Source organism: Protopterus annectens, chromosome 1.part1, assembly GCF_019279795.1.
Source record: "Protopterus annectens isolate FY-2018-M chromosome 1.part1, PAN1.0, whole genome shotgun sequence".
NCBI lineage: Eukaryota > Metazoa > Chordata > Ceratodontiformes > Protopteridae > Protopterus > Protopterus annectens.
The window spans coordinates 1,784,326,921-1,784,347,899 of NC_056726.1; the positions used below are offsets into that span (position 1 = coordinate 1,784,326,921).

A 20,979-nucleotide genomic window follows, 5' to 3' on the forward strand; every position below is an offset into this window, starting at 1 on the left:
CCAATCACAATACCGGAAGAATGCCAGGCACCCAGCATTACTACAGCACAGGTTAAAGCTGCATTGTCCAAGGCCAAGAGTACAGCTTCCATGGGACCCGATAATATTCCTGAATGTGTTCGTCATGAACTACAAAGCGAACTGGCACCACATCTGTGTGCCCTGTTCAGTCACATCTTCACCTTCGGCTTTGTCCCTACCGAATGGCGCACTACTACAGTCATCCCTCTCCATAAAGGGGGAGCGATTGTAGACCCTGGGAATTATCGCCCCATTAGTCTGACAAATGTAATATGTAAAGGTATGGAGTGCATTGTCATGGACCCGATTAACAAAGATATAGGAAATCTCCAAACTCAAGACCCCACGCAATTTGACTTTGTGAAAGGAAGATAATGCCTGCTCAACCTGGTTGACTTCTTTGAGTCAATCACCAGGGCTGTGGATGAAGGATCACCAGGGCTGTGGATGAAGGTAAGGCAGTGCATACAGCCTATCTCAATCTGGCCAAGGCCTTTGATACCATTCCTCACTTGGGAATTATTGATAAACTCACCAAACTAGGCATCAACCCCTATATCACTATGTGGGTTGCAAATTGGCTCACAGATAGAACACACGGTGTGAAAGTAGCGGACTCCAAGTCAGACTGCCAACCAGTCACGAGTGGAGTCCCACAGGGATCGGTCCTGGGTCCTCTCCTGTTCTGCATCTATTTCTCAGAAGTCCAGGCCAACACAAAGAGACTCTGGCTGACCAAGTTCGCAGACAAATACAAGCTGGGAGCCATTATTAACTCCCCAAGTGATGCAGACATCCTACAGAAAGGCCTCACTGAGACCAATGACTGGTGTAGAAATAATGGCCTTAAGCTTAACTCCAAAAAATGCTTTGTCATTCCCTTTGGTAAAAACTCAGTTCCTACTAATTACCACATCGATGGGAGCCCACCGTACACTGAAGGCGCATTATAAGAGATCTGGGGATGCAGGATGACAGCAACTGCCACTGTGGTCTGAAAGTACGTCTGTGTGGCACATCTCATTACCAAGGGTTTTGCATCCAGGAAGAAGGAGGTCATCGTCTCTCTCTACTCTTCCTTCATTAGACCAATCATTGAGTATAATGCCCCATTTGGCATGTACCTCACTAGACACCTGCAACAGCTGGAGAGGGCACAGAAGTACCTCAGAAAGAGGATCCTAGGCATTAAACACATGTCCTATACAGACAGACTCAAAAGACTCCAGCTATTCTCTGTCTCATATCGCCTACTTACAGGCAGTCTCTGCTTGACTTACAAAGCCATATCCGACCTAGCTCTGTCAGAAATGCTGCATCTAAAGAAATCCCAATCCCTCTGCACCACACGCTCCAGAGACGTCAACCTCATTACCACAATCAACAGAACATGCTGGAGGGACCCAGAAACTGCCCAAGCTCTAGAATAGACTTCCCATACTTGTCAAGCAGAGCACCTCACTGTCCCTCTTCAAGAAAAATCTTGATGAGTGGATGGGAAATAGAAAGTTCACCCCAGGGATCACTCCAGTGGCTCTTCTTGATAGAGGCACTGGGAACTAATGGGTGGCACGATGCCAGGGCACTTCTATGGGCTAGGCTTGTAAAGGCTCCAGGGTTATTAGCCTAGTACACACCTATGAATCCGAGTGTAGACAGTAGTGTGAGACTGAGTTTAAGTGGGTGTAATGAATGAGTAAGTAGTAGCTATAATAGGTAGTAGTATAATCATGATAGCTAAAGGATGAGATGGTGGTGACTGGAACTGAGGAATAATAATAATAATAAGCATTTGATCACGGATACCATAAAACGTCTAGTCCTACACACCTTTAACTTATTCTTTCCACCCTTGTTAAGCACTTAATACTGCTTATGTTCTAAATCGAGCGTGGCCTTAAATGATAAGTCTGGTGTAAATCTGTTCTATTTCTGAATTTACCATTATATTTTGGGCAGATTGATGCTGACTTAACTATGCAGCTGTTTAGATGCTGGTAATATTTGGAGGTGAATTTGGCAACCTCTTGATTGGGTCTGTTTGCAAAGGATTCTTTAAAATTTTTCATATGTCCTCTACAAGCTGAAGTAGGGTTCCCCTTGTGAAAGTCCGTAAAGATAGGTCTCATTTGTTGATGGGATAGTACAACTAGGTCTGACAGAGAAGATGACCAGCTTCTGGTCAGCTTTAACCAGGGATGAGTAGGTACAAGATGGGGTAGAGGCAGGGGCCCATTTGGTATGGATTAGGTCAGTTATGTTAGAGTCTCTAGTGTTGGTAGTTTTACAACATGCTCTAATGCATTGGTATTAATACAGTCTAGGAAAAAATAAGCATAACTACTTTTGGAGTTGTAAGTGTGTCAGTTGGTGATGTTAAGGTAATTTTCATGATCTTTTGAGGACATTGATGGGGATCTCTAGCTGGCAATGAAATAATAGCTAAATTTGTTAAGGGTACTCCAAGTTAAGGTTGTGGGTAATTTGATGTGAAGTAATGGTGTTTCTAACAAATACTTCACTACAGTTACCCAAAGGGCTAAAGGCATGATAGCCATTAAACCCTGGTACTGAGGGAGTGTTTTTATTGCATTAAAACCATGTGTCAATAACTACACAAATATGAATGTGTGTGAGTTGCACTACAGCCTCAGGTTCTGGCATCTTTCTGTTTAGACTTCTGGCATGGAGTTGTGCCATCATGATGTTCTCCAAATTTGAATTTGAGGCTGTTATATAGGAATGCCCATCTGGGGAACTCTACCTAAAGAAGGTGCGATGAGAGCAACAGTGGGTTTAACCACTGTGTAGAAACTCTGGTATGAGAGGTGTAAGCCATCCCTGGCAAAACAGGAAATCGTATCTGCCATCTCTTCCCAGACGGGCACATACTGGACCTCCTTACAATGACACCAGTTACATAGCCAGTGGTTAAGTCCAGATCTGATGTTGTTAATCTTTTTTCCATTCATCACCTATGGGTTTGGTTCCAGTCCCTCGGAACTGAGTCAACTTAGTACCAAGCTCGTGCCAGTCAAAAACTCTCAAGCTAAGCTTCTACCCACAACGCCCTTCTCCCTGTTACCTCAGATCTCGTTTGCCGTGTAGCCGTAAAGCCGCATTTCAGCTGAGCTGTCAGCTAATTGGAAACTTTTTGATATTTTGTGAGAAAATTGTTTGATTCTCTTGTCGTTAGTGATTTATATTCATTGATCTTCACGTTTACAGATAGATTTACTCCTTTATCTCTTTCCTTCTACCCGTTTGGTAATCTTTTAAGTACCATTGGTGGTATGGCCCTCTCTCTTTACCCTTGTGGTATTCCTTGAATACCATAGCTGGTATTCCTTCCTTTTCTATCTAGTTGTGTGTTTTTCCTCTTGGGATAGATACTGTGTGTATTTGTTTAGATCTAGACTACACCAAATTGGATTTCAAATTGTATTTGAAGACTTTAATTGATTATTGTGTTATCTTGTCATGATGTCTGACAAAAAGGGTACTTCAGGTTTCAAGCACTGTACTTCGTGTAATGGTAATCTTCCGAACAGTGACTCTCATGATGATTGTGTTTATTGCTTGGGGGTGCCCCATCTTTCAGTGCAGCCTCCCTGTGTAATTTGCCAAAGTTTTAGTCAGCGCACCCTGAACGAGCACAAGAATAAGTTGATTCTAAAGGGCCTGCTTAAATCGCACCTTTCAGAGGCCCTTTCTGCAACAGAGGTCTCAACCCCTCCTATGAAAGGTAAAAAAAGGTCCCATTTGGTTCCCTCTTCACCCTCGGGTGACCAGGGCACGTCTGTCAAACCTAAGGTACAAAAACTTTCTTAGGAGCGTAAATCTGCCTCGTCGGCTCCGACCTCATCTGCTCCAGGCACTACAAATGTTGTTATATCGGCACCAGCTTTGGCACCAGTACTGTGTCCGGCACCGACCATAAACCTGCCTACTATGACTTCAGCACTAGTTGCCACTTCAGCACAGTGCACGCCTTCGATCTCCTTCTCTGGAATGACGACCCGTATCGTCTCCGCGTGCCTCTTCGGCACCGAGCTCTCTTATTTCTCCAACTACAATAGATTTGACTCCACTGCTTCTGGTCTCTAAACTTGAGACTTCAGTGCCGGTAAACCCCGCACCACGGACCCGATACTGTCTGTCTGTAGACCCGTTTCTAGGCCAAGTGTATAGCTTATTCTTAGATTGACCAGACTCCCCGTCAGGAGTATCCACTAGATCCACCAGGAGCCTTTCAGAACTTTGTGGTGCATCTTGTAGACCAGCTGCTGGCAGCCAGGGGGGATACCAATGCCATCCAGGACCCATCCCTCTATGGGATTTGGGTTGATTTCTCCACGGACTCAATCCTATTCTCCTCCTTTGACCACCAAGGTTCCAAAGCATTCTGCTTCGATGTCTCTTTCGGAACCCCCCCCCCCATCTCGGCACCAGTAGTGGACCTCACTTTGACTCCAGGACTGTCCCTTTGGTCCTCCATTCCTACTGAACCAGTCCTTCCTCAAACCCGTGATTGTGCTGCGGGCTCTTCGGTTGGTGGCATGGTCCCGAATGTTTCTTCGTTTCTGTCCTTGGTACCAGGAGTTTTGTCTGCTCCGATCCTGCTTGAGGCTTCATCCTCGCAAGCGGGTTTGGCGGAGTAGGGTGTGACCCCTGTTCTAAGGTTGTCCTTTTTGGTTCCGGGCTCCTATCCCTCTTCAGGTGGACCTGATTTCCATGTGGTGGAGAGGGCTGTTGCTGCTGGAAGCATTCTGCCGACATTGGAACCCCAGTTTTCTCCCCCTGAGCTGTAGCTACCACAGGCCACTTCCCCAGGACTCTGGGCAGGGAAGCCTCAGGAACTCCCTGTAGAGGGTGCCCACTCTTCCAAGTCCTCCTCAGAAGCCCCCACTGAGGAGGCCCCATGGAAGAGATTGTGCAAGAGGAAGCATGTAGACTCACCTGAGGAGTCTCTAACAGAGGACACGGATTTTGATGATAGTGAAGGGTCCCCATGGTCACCTCCTGATGTTGTCTTCTTCGGAGACATCCTTGAAATGCTGAAACAGAGGGGTGACTGGAAGCCCACTAATCCTTCTTCTGAGGAGTCCGTGTTCCTGCAGGCTTTCCTTGCCCGACCTTCTACCTCTTGGGTGACCCTGCCTGCAGACGAGCTAGTTCAGCTCGTGGTGCAGTGCGCCTGGAAGAACCCCCGACTGTTGAGCCGATCCCACGGAGACCCGACAAGATTCTCTCCCCACCCGAGAAACACCCACATTGGTCCAAAGGTTTACCAGTCGATGCTATGGTGGTGGCGGCGGCCACTAAAAAGGACCTAGCTGTAGAGAGTCTTACTGTCCACCCGCCCAACAGAGAGTACCGGACCGTGGACAGATTGGGGAAGCGAGTTTTTGCATCAGCGACCTTTGCCATACGGTCCTTGAACTACTTGGCACATTTTACGAGGCTCCAAGGAGACTTTATTTCCAAACTGTCTGGAACACTAGCAGGGCAAGTGTCTGACAAGGTGAGGGACAAAGTTGCTTTGCAGCTCGCAACCCTGGAATCTGTCTCCAGTTCGTCCATGAGGTTGATTTCATATGCATCCGACGGAGTGGCTAGAGCACTGGGTTCAAGCATAGTTATGAGGCGTCACGCCTGGATGCGCATTTGTGACCTCACGGACCCCTTCAAGTCTTCTGTTTTGAATGTTCCCATCGAAGCATCTTCCCTGTTTGGCTCCAAGGTAATGGACACTCTGGCCAGGTGTGAGCAGGATGGTAAGACTCTGTTTGCCATGAGCCTACGTTTTTCCAATCCTCAAAATTCCTTCTCCAGGAACCAGAGGAGTGGGAAGATGTGGCACAAAAAATCTCAGGGTGCTTTCTGTGCCACATGTGGTGATGATACCCCCAGGGGCAAGAGAGGATAACAATTCCGGAAGACGCCCCTTTCGAGGCAGAGGGGGTCCATGCAACCAAGGCCTCAGGGGCGACTCCTCTGGACAGCCTTACCAGCGCTCCTGAAGAGAGGCCCGATTGCTTGCCTATGAAAGCAGTCGGGGTCGTTTCTCTCTGCACCAAGCTGTCTGGCACTCTGTCACCACTGATCGTTGGGTACAGAACATCATTACCAGAGGTTATACCATTCCCCTCATATCTTATCCAAAACTTCCTGACATTACACCCAGTCAGAGGGAAGAAGCAACTTCAGAAGTAAGAAAGCTGTATCAAAAATGAGCCATCCAACTAGTCCCACCAGACTAATGCGGATCCGGATTTTACTCAAGATTCTTTATGGTGCCTAAAAAGACAGGGGACTGGAGACCCATTCTGGATCTCAGCAGTTTGAACAAACATGTCGCCCAAACCAAATTCCGGATGGTCACAGTTCAGTCCATCCTCCCTTTTCTCAGCGAGGGCGATTGGATGTGCTTGATAGATCTCCAGGATGCCTCAAAGTGGACAAATGCTCCAGGAGTCTGCTTCACTTTTGGCTAGGAGCCAATCATTACCAGTTTCGCGTCCTGCCTTTTGGTCTCTCCCCAGCCCCCAGAGTGTTCACAAAGTGCATGGCAGTGTTCACAGCTCACTTGAGACTGCAAGGATTCCGGGTGTTTCTGTATTTGGACAATTGGCTCCTTACCGACCCCACCAAGCATCTTCTGGTAATAATCCTGCAATATACCCTTTCTCTGGCAGAAATTTTGGGGATAACTGTGCACTGGGAGAAATCTAACCTTACTCTGGCCCAGCAGATAGAATTCATTGGGACAGTCTTCGACACTCTATCCTGTCTGGTGTCACTCCCAGCTCTCAGACTCCACAGGTTAAGGCTTCAGCTCCAGGTGATACTCTGTCAAAACAAAGTCTCGGCGAGAGAGGTTCTTCAAGTCCTAGGCTCCATGGCAGCCTCCATACCAATAGTGCCTCTTGTGAAGCTGCATATGAGAATCCTGCGATGGCTTCTTCTCTCACTGGCTCCCAAACCATCACTCTTTATGTTTTCAGATCCGGATAACCATCTCTTGCAAACAGGACCTTCTTTGGTGGATGAGGCCAGACACAGATCTGTGGAGCTGCCCATTTCAGCCCCCTCAGCCCAAGGCCATTGTGACCATGGATGCTTCCCTAATAGGGTGGGGGGTGGGGGGCATTTCCAGGGAAAGATGGTCCAAGGCACATGGTCCATGCTGGTGGCCAACCTGCATATCAACGTTCTAGAACTGAGAGCGGTAGTGTTAGAGTTGCAAGTATTCCATCTGGTCCTCCCCTTTGGAATAATTGCAGTTCAGTCAGACAATATGTCAGTAGTCTGGTATATCAACAAGCAAGGAGGAACCAAATCCTACCCCCTGTGTCGAGAGGCCATGAGAATTTGTGAATGGGCGATAGATTCCAACCACTTTCTGATAGCAACACATATCCCAGGGAGCTCCATCGTGATTGCGGACAAGCTGAGCAGATGTATTCTCTTGCCCTACAAGTGGTCTCTCAATCCCAGAGTAGCGGCAGAAATTTTCAGCCATTGGGGCCAGCCTTGTTGCGACCTCTTTGCCTCCCCTTCAAACAACAAATGCAGCAGCTATTTTGCCCTATTCCCCCCAAAGAGGGAGTCCCCGTGGGCCGCTCTGATTCATGATTGGCCCATGGGACTTCTCTATCCCTATGCCCCCATTCCTCTGATTCCACAGTTCATAAAAAAAGCCATTCGGTTGAAATGCGAAGTGATCCTCATAGCCCCATTTTGGCTTGGTAAGTTTGGTTCCCCTTCCTTCGGCTTCATCTGTTGTACCCACCATGGATTCTGGATCCTATTCCAGATCTGATCTCTCATCCCCAAGGTTTGATGCATCCAGATCTGTCCAGTCTCAAGCTGACAGCTTGGTTTCTCCACTTCTGCTAGTTGCCAGGCAGGATGACCTCCCCTCTCCTGTTCATGATATCATTCTGACTTCTCATAAACCATCCACCAGAAGACTATACCGGGACAAATGGAAAAGGTTCTCAATTTGTTCAAAGAAAAGGATGCTAGATCCGTATTCAGCTCCAGTCACAGCAGTCTTACAATATCTGTCTAAGTTTTTTGAAGATGGAGCCACAGCCTCTACCATACGAGTACATCTGGCGGGGATTTCAAATTATCATAATGGACTGGATGGTACTCCACTCATATCACTGCGTTTATGTAAAACTTTTCTCAAAGGAGTATTTTGCATCAGTCCTCCAATCAGACAGCCTGTATAGCCATGGAACCTCATGCTAGTTCTTCAGTCTTTGACTCAACCCCCCCCCCCTTTGAAGCTGCAGTGAATTGTGACCTCAAATTCTTGTCATGGAAAATCTCTCTTCTTGGTAGCCATCACGTCAGTCAGACGAGTTTCAGAGTTGCAGGCATTGTGCACCAAAAGATCGTACGTAATTTTTCATAAGGACAGAGTATTACTCCGGACGAACCAATCCTTTCTCCCCAAAGTTGTTTCTGAGTTTTCCATCAATCAGTCTGTTGATCTTCCAGTATTTTTCCCAAACTTTTCTAATAATGGAAAATACTGCCTACATTCCTTGGATGTACACAGGCAATTGTGATTCTATTTAGACAGGACCAAAACAATACGCAAGAATGACCAACTGTTCATTTCCTTTTCTGGGCCTAGAATGGGAAACTCTGTCCCAAGGTCACTTTTACTGAAATGGCTAAGGGACTGCATACGTTTCATTTATTCATTTACAAAAGAACCTATGCCACAGAATATTAAAGTCCATTCCACCAGATCTGTGGCAACTTCTGTAGCCTTCCATTCCAGGGCTTCTATGGATGACATTTGGGTTAAACCCCACACTTTTATCAGTCGTTACAAATTGGCTGTAATCTCCAGAGGGAGAGCTGCATCTGATTCAATTGTTCTCAGGAATATTCTTCCATAAGGGCCACCCAAGGATGATAAGGTAGTTGGGGATTCGGTCCCATTGGTGATTACTGGAAAGAAGATTAACAACATCAGATAAAGAAGTTATGTCTTACCATAATGTTCCATCTGTGTTGTTCATCTTCTTTCATTCATCACTTCCCACCCTCCTTCCCCCGCCAAAGGCTCCTGGTGGATACTTTGGGTCCAAGTGGTGTCTTAGGCCATTTGCACAGAAATGGCCTCTGCTTTACTTGTATAACATGGGCAAACTCAATCTGAGGTAACAGGGAAAAGGGCATTGTGGGTAGAAGCTTAAGAGTTTTTTGGCCGACGCGAGCTTGGTATTAGGCTGACTCTGTTCCAAGGGCTCAGAACCAAACCCATCGGTGATGAATGAAAGAAGATGAACGACACAAATGGAACGTTATGGTAAGACATAACTTCTTTTTATCTTCTCTTGGTGTTTAGGTATCATTCTTGGGGAATGCAAGATGCTGATCAAGACTAGTGCCTTTCCTGCCTCTGACACTTGCATAGTAAGAGAGTAAGTTCCATCATGTCTCTCCACATGTCAATCTTGGTGGAGTACCTCAGGTCACTAACTCCCACATGGGCCTCCACTAGGTTGTAATCATATTTGTCTGGCTTAAGTATCTTTAGGGCCTTTGTAACCTCATTGAATTATTCTCTAATTTTGGAAGGCACTGAATAAATGTGTCTGACTAGCAGCCTACAGTCACCCTGTTCTTTACCAATGTGGCGAATGTGGAATCTGTATGTCTAACCAGTCTCTTCTAGTATGTGTATTTTTTTAGTTCTCTCTTAAAATCAGTAGAGAGGCATTAAAACGCTTAGGGGACATCTGCAGTTAATAAATTTTGACTTTCGCTAACAGAGTAGTTTATTGATAAGCCGTGGCAAGATTTGAGAGTGCCTTTGCTACTTGGATTATAAATAAGCAGAGATGTGCTTAGAGTAATTATGAATACATTTGATCTGATGTCATTTTCATTCATTCCTCGACTCATGGTTCTTGGATCCTGACACCTGATCTGACTTGGACACTTTTGCCAGATTCGCATATCTAGCTCTCGAGCTCCTCCCTTTACCCATAATGCTCCACTGTCCTGGTTTACCTTAGATCTCTTTTGCTGCCTCATCATTCAGGCATGGATTTCTAATCTTGAGCAGTTGGAGGATTGGAGATAGCCTTATATCCCTTTTTCTGAAATCTTTTTATAGTTGGCTGCTTCCTCTTCCTTCATTACTCCAACTTGGTGTTTACTTGTTCATTCTATCTGTGCTCTTCACATTTTTCCCATTTTCCTTTTTGTCCTTTGGTAGGTACCATTTCTGTTACTTACCCATTGTTAGTAAATATATACATACATATACACACACACACACACACACACACACACACACATGCACAAACACGTTTCTTTTCTTTTTTATAGAAGTAGTTAACTTCTGGTATGGGTGACACACCTACAAATTTTAAAAAGTACACCTCCTTTGGGCATAAAATCCCTAACTTGGATGCCCATAAAGAATGTGTTTGTTGTCTGGGTGCTGCTCATTTGGATGTGGATTGTCCTGTTTGTTCGGGGTTCAATTCCCAGGCCTTAAGTGACAGGAGAAATAAGCTTGTTCTAAAAGGTTTGCACCATTCTTCTACTGTTGCTGTCTCTTTTCCCCCCTCTGGAGAAACAGATGAAAGCCTGAGTCTGTACCTAAAAAAAGGAGTCTAGGAACCAGACCCCTGATCGCTCTCCCTGTGTGACTTCAACCTCATAGCCACTGGATAAAGTGTCAAAAACTTTGAATCCAACACCTTTTAACCTTTTTTGAATCTGACTACATCAAAACCCAGGTCTTCTCAGAATGATTCCCCTATTTTCACCAGGGATCCAGTTTCTGTTTGGCTGCATTCACCCTTTCTATAGGAGCCACCTAAGAGGTCTTCCGGGGCACCATCTACCACTTCATCCCTTAGGACTTCCATGAGCTTGTCAGAAGCAGAAATGGATAGGATGATGAGGAAGTTCCTCAGGGCTCAGATTCAGATGGGAGGTTATTCCAGTTCCATCTTCCATTGGTCCCAGGAGCTTGCCCTCATTGTAACATCATGTCATGTCTCCTTTCTCCGGTTTGACCAGTGATTTCGTAGCCCTTGGATCTGAGATCCTCCAAGATATCCTCACTGGATCTAAAAAAACGCTTGTTGTTTCAATCCTAATAGTTCCCCTGATCTTCCATTTCCAACTTCTTTGGAGCAGGAGAATTCTTTGAATCGAAGTGTCTGCACCAGCTCTGGGGAGTTGGCATCGACTCCGAGGCTGTTAAAGCCATCCATGCCTTTTGGTGATTTGGAGTTCGGCTCTGACTCCCTCCTCAAGGCAGGGTTCCTTTGGGTTACAGAGGTTAATATTGGGGGCCATGGCACCTATGCACTTGGCTGCTATTTCTCCTGGGTCCAGGATTGAGGTTGTGGAGAGGACCTTCTCATTACCCCGAGAAAAGACATCTTTGCCCTTTTCGAATCCTTTGCCCTCTTCGGATCCTGTCTTCCCTGCACTGACCCTATCATGCCTATTCCACTGGGACAGCCACCCTGTTGCCAACATTCAGCCAGTCCTTGTAAAGGACTCCCCACCTTCTTCTGATACCTCACCAGACCATCTCACTGATGAGTTCCCCAAGAAGAGAACATGTGAAAGGAGGCACCTAGATACCCTGCAGGAATCTGTCACCGAAGACACTGACTTCGATGAAGGAGAAGGCTCCCCAGATTTCCACCTGATGATATCTCCTTTGGAGATACTAGAACTCCTTAAACAGAGAGATGAGTGGTCTTCTGATACCCCTTTCTAACCGGAGTCAGTTTTTCTTGAGGCTTTCATGGGTGGTCTGGCTACATCTTGGGTGATCCATCCGGCTGATGAGTTAATTGACATTATCTCACGCTGAGCAAGGAAGGAACCTGATAAAACTGAACCTATCCCTGCAAAACCCTGACAAGTTTACAGCTCCTCCAAAAGGTAGGTCCCACTGGAGCAAAAGAGTCCCTATAGATGCCATGGTGGTGGGAGCAGCCACCAAGAGAGAGCTTGCATGACAGAGCTTGTCTGTCCCCCCCTCTGATAGAGAGTCGAAAGCATTGGACAGGTTTGGCAAGCACATGTGTGCCACAGTGACAGTTGACCTTCAGTCGCTGAATTATTTAACACCTTTCACCAGCCTACAAGGGGATTCAAGATCCAGCTATGTGGAGGACCAGAAGAAAGCTTCTTCACAAATGGCCACCCTACTGTCCATGTCCAGTGCGTCCATGAGGTTAATCTCTCATGCTGCTTGAAGGTACCTCTAGGGCGGTGGGTTCAAGCATAATTGTCGGGAGGTATGCCTGGATGTGCTTGTGTGATTTTTGAGGAACTCTTAAAGTCTTCATTCATTAGTGCTTCCTTTGATATATTGTCTTTGTTTGGCCCTAAAGTTAAAGAAACACTCTGCAGAAGTAAACAAGATGGAAAGACTTTGTCTGCCATTGGAATTTGTTTATCTGTTCCGTAGAGATCTTTCTCCAGGAATCAGCGAGGTAGTAAAAAGCTGTAGTTCCGCAAGTCTCAAGGGCGTTTTTGGGAGTCATGAGGAGATAGTTCCTCCCAGGCAGATGGGGTAACTCTAATGGAAGGTGCTGCCCTCATGGCAGAGGTGGCACGCAGAACCAAGGCTTCAGAGATACCTTCTCTGATAGACTTTATCAGCACTCCTGAAGGAGTACCCAGTTGCTGCACTGTGGAGACAGTCATAGGCACTTATCCCTGCACCCAGAAGCCTGGCCATCCATTACACAAGACACTTGGATGCAGAAAATCATATCCAGAGGCTGTTTTATACAATTTTTTTCAAATTCTACCAACAAAGATGAAAAAGATCCCTTATGTCCACCCAATCAGAGGGATGTTGCAGCCTTGAAAATAGAAAAGCTGCTGGAAAAACGTCATCCAGAAAATAGTTCCAGACCAACAAGGATTTGAGATTCTTTTTATTGACAAAAAAGACAGGGGACTTGAAAAGAATTCTTGATCTCAGTAGACTCAACCAATACATAAAATACTGAAAAGTTCTGAATGGTCATGGTTCAGTCCATTTTACCTCTTCTGCAAAAGGATGACTGGATGTGCTTGATAGATCCTCAAGATGTATAGTATCATATTAAAATAAACAGGCACTCAAGAGGATAACCTGCACTTCGGCTATGAGCCAGCCATTATCAGTTCAGAGCACTGCCCTTTGGTCTTGCCACAGCCCCTAGGATGTTCATGAAATGCATGGCAGTGGTAGCAGCTCACTTGAGACTGTTGGGATTCTGTATGTTTCCATTTTTAGATGACTTGCTTCTGACCACCCCATCCAGGCATGTATTGATTTGAGTGAGAGATTCCTTGCTCCAGTTATGTCAGTTTTTGAGCATCACAGTCAGCTACACCAAATCACAGCTTTCTCTTACACAGGCCCTGGAATTCATAGGTCCTCATATAGACATGACAAACCAGAAAGCTTTGCTTCCAGTAAGAAGAGTTCACACTCGAAAGTCTTGGGTCATGAAGATGATCTCTCTTTCCCATCTGGCAGCAAATCCTCCAAGCGTTAGGATTGATGGCAGTCGCAGTATCTCTTGTCCTATTTAGCCATATGTCATTGCATGTCCTTCAGTGGGCTCTGTCAATACAATGGTCTATACTTTTGCATCCTCTGAGACACAGTCAAGATTTCTAAAGTTTGCAAGAAATACTTTCTTTGGTGGACCTGTGTTTGGGGGATGTATTCAGAAGTCTCTCAAGGTCATCCCTTTGTTCTCCCTCAACCAGTAGCTGCAGTCAACATGGATAACTCCCAAATTGGGTGGGATGGCATTTCTTGGGAAGGACAGTCTAAGGTGCGTGGTCCCTAGATGGGGCCAATCTTCACTTTAATATCCTGGAGATGAGAGCTGTCCTACTACTGATGCAGGCATTTCAAGATGTTCTACTTTCGGGGATGATTGTGGTACATATGGACAACATGGTGACCAGATCTTACCCATTATGTCGAGAAGTAGTGAGTGTGGCAATGGGCAATCTCATCTGGTCATTTTCTTTTGGCAATACGCATACAGGAGAAAGCCAGCATGCTCACAGACAAACTAAGCATGTCCATTTTAATGCCTCACGAGTGGTCTCCCAATCAAACCGTGGCGGTGAGATTTTTAGCCAATGGGGTCAACTTTGCTGCAGTCTTTTTGCTTCTGTCCTCCACAACAATTGCAGCAGGTCCTTTGCCTTGGTCCCTTGCCCTGGTCCCTCCACTGGCAGAGTCACTGAGAGATGCTCTGGTTCATGATTGGCCCTCTGGTCTCCAAACTGTTATCCTCCATTACCATTAATCCCAAAAAATCTACAGAAAGCATCCCAGTTTAAGAGCAGAATCATCCTCATTGCACACTGTTTAGTGTGCCTTCTTCTGGCCTCATCTCGTTTATTCTCCTTGGATACTGGATTCACATCCAGACCTTCTATTTCACCTGACTGAGATGCAACATCCAGATATCAACAGCTTCAAGTTAGTGGCATGGTTTCTTCAGTTCCATTGATGGCTAGGCCCGGGCTTTCTTTCAAAGTTTCAACATATTCTCCTGTCCTCTTATAAGCTTTCCACTAGGAAAATGTACAAATGTAAATGGAAAAGATTTTCAATCTGAGCCCTTCAGAGAGATATGGATTCTTATTCCGCCCCAGGCTCAGCAGTCCTTAATTTTTTTTTTTTTTTTTTTTTGCCTCCATTTTTAAGAACAGGGTGAACTACTCTACTGTCAAAGTTCAACTAACGGCCAATTCAGATTTTCGTTCAGGAGAGGATCACTTTTCCCTGGCTTCCTTGAGATTATCCAAGGCCTTCCTTAGAAGTACCTTTTTTACTTAGGCCCCCAGTTAAGATCCTATCTCTCCTTCGTATTTGACTTTTCTCTTTCAGGCTCTTACCCAACCTCCCTTTGATCCTTCCACTAAGATTGACCTTAAGTTTTTATCCTAGAAAACAATCTTTTTGGTCACTGTTACCTCTGCTAGATGAGAATCTGAACTCCAAACCCTTTCTGCAAGACCTTCATACGTGGTCTTTCATAAAGACAGTGTGTCTTTACGCGCAAACACTTCCTTTCTACTTAAGGTAGCTTCCAAATCCAAATTAAATTGAGTCATTAATTTAACTGTGTTCTTCTGTAATTTCTCAAACAAAGGTGAATATATGCTGCATCTTCTGGATGTGCATAGGCAGATAAGGTTTTGTTTACAGAGAATATGGGATCTCAGAAAGTCTGATCAATTGTGTCGTTTTCCAAAAACAAATTGGATAAAGCAGTTTCTAAAATGACTCTAGTCAAATTAACTGAGTATATATCCCTTGTCTGTAAAGAAATCAGTTACCCAAGCCCCCCAAAGCACATTCTGCGAGATCGGTAGCTACTTCATCGGCCTTCTGATCAAAGAGCTTCCATAGATTCAATTTGTGCAGCTGCCACTTGGTCCATTGCTCATATTTTTATTGCTCATTACAAGTTAGACATACTGCCTAGAAATAGGGGAGCATTTGGTTCTGCTGTACTCTGGAATATCCTTTCATGAGGACCATTCAAGGTTCATCTAGCTGGGGACTCTCTTCATCAACTGCGAAATGAATACAAATGACAGCATCAGATTCAGAAGATATGTACTCACCATGATGATGCATCTGTGCTGTCCCTTTTCATTCTTCCTCAACTCCCCACCTTCCAACCCCCCTTCCCTCTATCTTAGTAAGGCCTAATGGATGTCTTTCTGGGAACTTGCCTGTTCCCCCCTGCTTTGAGCTCCAGCCTTTCTGTATGTCATCAGTTGAGGAATAATCAAAATGGATAACACAGATGCATTGTTATGGTGAGCGCATAACTTTTGTTTATCATGTCGTGAATATTTGAGGGTACAGAATGAAAGGTGGCAGCAATAATGGGTAGATAAAGAAATCTGGTTGGACTGGATGGCACAGTTTAGAGGTATGGGCAGAGAAAAAGTCTGTGATTGACTGTCTGAAATATGATCAGGTGTTTGCGACAAAAATGCATGCTTAGTACCACAGAGAGGAATGAAGTGAGACCTGAAGGCCAAGTTATCAAAAAAAAGAGAGAGATGCTTGTGCCAATAACCCATATAACTGTAACAGAGATGTCCTAGCATTTATTTATTTATTCCAGTTTGGTAATTGGGGAGGTCCACTGAGCCAAAGAGCCCATTTTCAGTGGAGGCCTGGGGAGAAAAGCTCCACAATACAATGTTACAAGACATAATAATTAGACATACAAATAAAATTCAAAGCTAAAAATGAGTTACATACAAAAGAACATTGTGTCAACCTACATCTTTAGATCACATTTTTAGAAGTACAAATAGAATTCAAAGAGAGAAAAAATGATTTATATACAAAATGTTGAATTATTTAAATCGTAGGAGGTAGGCATTCAAGTTGGTAGACTACCTCCCGCAAATTCCTTCAAATCAGTAATTCAGTAACATTTGAAGTTAAGGAAAGAGTCTAGGAGGATGATGGGAAAATTGTATAGGGTTAGCAGTAGTTGTTCGTTACCTTGGCAGAGTGTGACCAAGAGAGAAATAAGAAGGTAGTGAAGGTTAGCCAGGAGAGAAGGAAGAGGGGAGTTTGGGGGGTATAGAGTGAAGTGTGCAGTTACATTTTCGGTAGGAGAGGAGTTGAGTTTTGAAGGAGTGTAGGTTGTCACAGGTCCTCAGGACAGAGGATTTTAGCAAAGGAAAAGGAGAGTAAAAGTTGACCTGCTGGGCGTTTGAGTTTGTGGATGGAAATAAGGTTTTTGCTAAAAGGGGGGGGGAAGTGGGTTGAAGAATATTGGATAGTGCGGGGCAGAGGGTGGGTTGAAACATTAACTTGTGGGCAGAGACAATTTGGAAGTAGTCTAGTTGATTTTGGGAGTTCAAGCCACTTTAGAGTTTGTAGTGATGTGCAGTAATGAGAGAGGGACTTTGCCTTGGAGGCAAATTTTGAAATTTTATTGTAGCATACTTCCAGTTTAGAGGTTAGGGTAGAAGATAGATTTGTAAGCAGAGGGGCACCATATAGAAGAGATGGGAGGAGATATGTAGTGGCTAAGGTATGACGAGTAGAGGGGGAGAGGAATTGATTATTTCTGTATAGCAGGCCGAGTTTTATATGGGTTTTTTTGATGTTAAGTTGGATATGGGTATTGAATTTTAAGTGTTCAGCGATTGTGACACCTAGGAGTTTAGCGGAGGGAATGGTGTTAATGTTGGAGTTGTTAAGGCAAGAAATTTGAAATTGATTTTTTTCGGTGGTGTTGGATTTTGAGTGGGTGAAAAGAAGAATCTTAGTTTTGTTAGTGTTAAGTGAGAGGTGATTTTCGTGCATCCAATTTTCTGTGGTTGTGAAAGCGGTTTGAGTTAGAGATTGGAGTTCTCTAAAGCTGGAAGCAGAACAGATCAAAGTAGAGTCGTCTGCATATTGGACAATATTGGTATTGGGAATAGCTTTGTGGAAATCATTTATGAAGATGTTAAATAGGAGAGGGCCAAGTATAGAGCCTTGGGGAACTCCTGTGGGTGTAGGAAGGAAGGTGGAGGAGGCTTGGCCCCATTTCACTGCTTAGGACCCGTCAGAAAGATAGCTAGAAAACCAGGATAGAATTTCTGGGGAGATGTTGAGGTTAGATAGATGGTTTAGTAGATGGGAGTGGGAGATGGTATCAAAAGCTTTAGATAGATCTAAGAGAATAGATGAAACTAAGTTACCAGAGTCTCGAGCTGAGTTGACAGTGTAAGAAGGAGAGAAGGGCTGTGTTAGTGTTATGCCCAGGGCGGAAACCATGTTGGGTGCAAGAGAGAGTAGCTGGTGTTCGGTTAGGAATGGCATGAGCTGCAGGTGGATGCATTTTTCAAGAATTTTTGAGATAGGAGAGAGGATGGCTATGGGGCGGAAGTTGGAGAAATTACAATTCTTGCCACCTTTGTGGAGTGGGAGATTGAAAGCAGAGCGCCATAGTTTGGGTACATACGACTCAAAAAGAGATCTATTTATCACGATGCTAATAGGGAGAGCAATACTGTCGGAGGCAATTTTTAAGGAGGAGGAGGGGATGTTGTCAGGTGCATTGGTGCAAGGTTTGAGTTTTGAGAGAAGTTTTTTATAAAGTGGGTGGTTACGGGTTTGAGTTCAAAGATAGGGGAAGAGGGAGGAGAGGATGTGGAGACTTGGGAAGGGAGGTAGGGGGATTTTGTTGGGGAAGGTTTTGGTTAGTTCAGCAATAGAAGAGGTAAAGAAGGAGTTGAATAGATTGGCAATTTCTTGGTCAGAGTTGCTGGTATCAGGGCAAGGGTTCTTTGTTGTGCCAGGCTTTAGAAGAGAGTTAATAGAGTTCCAGAACTGTTTGGGTTTTTTTGCATGATTTATTTGTAAATGGTTGTAGTGTAGTGAGACTTTTTATCTCTTACGACATGTTTTTTGGCTAGGTTTCGTAACTGTTTGTATTTAAGTAAGTGTTCAGGTTGTTTATGATGGAGATTTTCCAGGGTTTATCTCTTTGTCGCATAATTTTTTTGGTTTCTTTAGTAAGCCAAGAGGCAGTCTTGGCTTTGACTCTTTTAGTACGGATTGGAGCTAAGGAGTTTAGGACAGTAAGGAATTTAGAGTTGAAGAAATTAATGGCTTCGTCTAGGGGTAGGGTTTTTAGTGGGTTCCAGTTAGTGATTTTGAGGGAATCAGAGAAGGTGGAGGGGTTAAAGTTGGTTAAGTTGCAAGTATGTAAGAGTTTATGGGAGAAGGAGGAAGAGGGTGTTGTTCTATGAGCGAAGGCAGGGAGGTCTCCTAGAGGGTTTGGAATAACACCAGATGTTGTGGTTTTGTTTTGATGAGACACCAGGATCCAGTCTAGGATGGAGCCTGCGAGGTTGGTTTTGATGGGCCTAGTAGTAGAGTTAATAAGTCGTGTGAAGTTGAAAAGATTGATAGATAAGATGGGATTTTGGTCACATTTTTTGCCAGTTAATATTTACGTCTCCCATAATGTAAGTTTCATGTTTAATATTTGAGGAGGACCAGGAGAGGATGTCTTCCAGGGTATTGGTGTTGTTGCCAAGTGGAATGTAAAGGGAGGTAATGCAGATATTTCTATGGTCATTTAGTTTTAAAATGCCGATTACTAGTTCAGCGTTATGAAAGGAAGGGATAGGATTTGGGAAGGGAGTGATGGATAAGTGATTAGCATAGATTAGAGCTACACCACCACCTCTTTTGTTTGTGCGGTCAGATTGGAGGGATTGAAAACCGGGGGGGGGGGGGTTCAGTGTCAGTTATGTGTGGTTTTAACCAAGTTTCAGAGATAGGTACAATATCAGGTGAATTATGGTTTAGACAAGCATGAAAGAGGGTGATTTTATTGGTTAAGCTTTGGACGTTGATGGTGAGAAATTTGAGGTCTTTACAATTTGGTTTGTTGAAGTTAATTTGTTTGGGGCATGTTAGGTCCAGGGTTAGGATGAATATCGCCTGCTAGGCTGAGGAAAGAGAGAAGGTGAGTAAGTTTGTTGGGTTTTAGTTTGTTAGGGAAAGGATGGAAGGGGGAGGGTTTAGGTTTGTAGTATTTATTAGGGAAGAGGAAGAGTTTTAATTTTAATAGAAAGGAGTAGTGGAATGGAGTTAAAGAGGCAGTGATATTGTGGTAATGATTTGTAGGGTGTGGTGGTGGAGGTAGATATGCAGGGTTTAGGTGAAAGTTGGTATAAGAGGTGGAGTGGTATAGAGGAAGAAGGATGAGGAGTAGGAGTAGAGCAGGAGAAGGGATAGTAGTAGGAATGGAAGGCATCATAGAATGTGACTTTGACTGGAGGTGAAATAGAAATTTGTAGGTTAGATGTAGTTAGGTAAGGCAGGTGGGTGGGAAGGAGGATAGTTTTAAGGATAAGGTTGGTGGTGGGGGAGGTAGTTGTGGGGAAAGTGGGTGGAGTGATCTTGTGAGGGGATTGGGTGATGTAAGTGGGAGGGACTATGGGATGGCAAATAAATGTAGGAGCACTGGGGAAGGCTGGAAATTTGGGGTAGGGGAGTAGAGTGAGCCCGCAGGTCGAACGGAGCGGGATAGAGCAACAGGGCAGAAGAGTCCAGCTGAAAAATTATCAGCCACTGCAGGTTGGAGCTGAGGTAAGTTGGTAGAAGTACAGAAAGACTGGGTGGGGGTTTGAGCAACTCGGGGAAAGAGAAAATATAAATGTGGGGAAAGTGGAGTGAGATAATTTGTTTAGAAAGTGATAACAATAACAGTTATGTTAAGTGAGGGTATAGATGTAAACTGAGAGGGTGATTTATTTTTGCATTTGTTCTGATGATAAGTTTAGAGAAGTAAAGTTTGACACATACCTAGGTTGTGGGAATGAACCAAACCACATGCTCCTCAGCTTGTAATGAAAAGCCTAATGTGGAGCTGGTTGGATTGTGGGTTCACTTACGTAGACAAGCAAATGTTTAATGCTAAATATGTAGGTAATCCAGTCCAGGAGGCAGACTGCAAGAAGATATGAAATAACTAAGGCTTGTGTAGCAGTCAGTAGTGAGGAAAGTTAAAATGACACTAAGAATGATGCCTAGGTACCAAGACAAGATAGCTGAGTTTAACAGTTGGCTATGTAATCAGTGTTATTGTAAGGGGGTCCAGTATGTGTCAGTCTAACTAGAGGGAGCAATGGAGCAACTTGGAGTAAAGTAAGGGCAGTTAGCAGTAGTTGGCCACAGACAGAATAAAGGCTGGTGCAGTATGGTGTAGCGTACATGGAGCTCAGTGCTTAACAGTACATTGCAAATGAAACATCTACATGTCTTGGTTGTACTGAATAGTAGTCTCTGGATAGTTTACTTAGTGGTTTGAAACTGAATAAGACAAAGTGTTCTTTAAAGAAATTTTTGTGTATTCATTTTAAGGTGCTTAAGCTTATTTCCTT

General features: G+C 44.4%; 1 protein-coding gene across 1 annotated transcript in view; it reads left to right on the forward strand.

Moving 5' to 3' along the window:
* Positions 1–20,979, forward strand: part of SNRNP40 (small nuclear ribonucleoprotein U5 subunit 40) — a 433,394-nt gene that overhangs the window by 99,374 nt on the left and 313,041 nt on the right. The window lies entirely within an intron of this gene.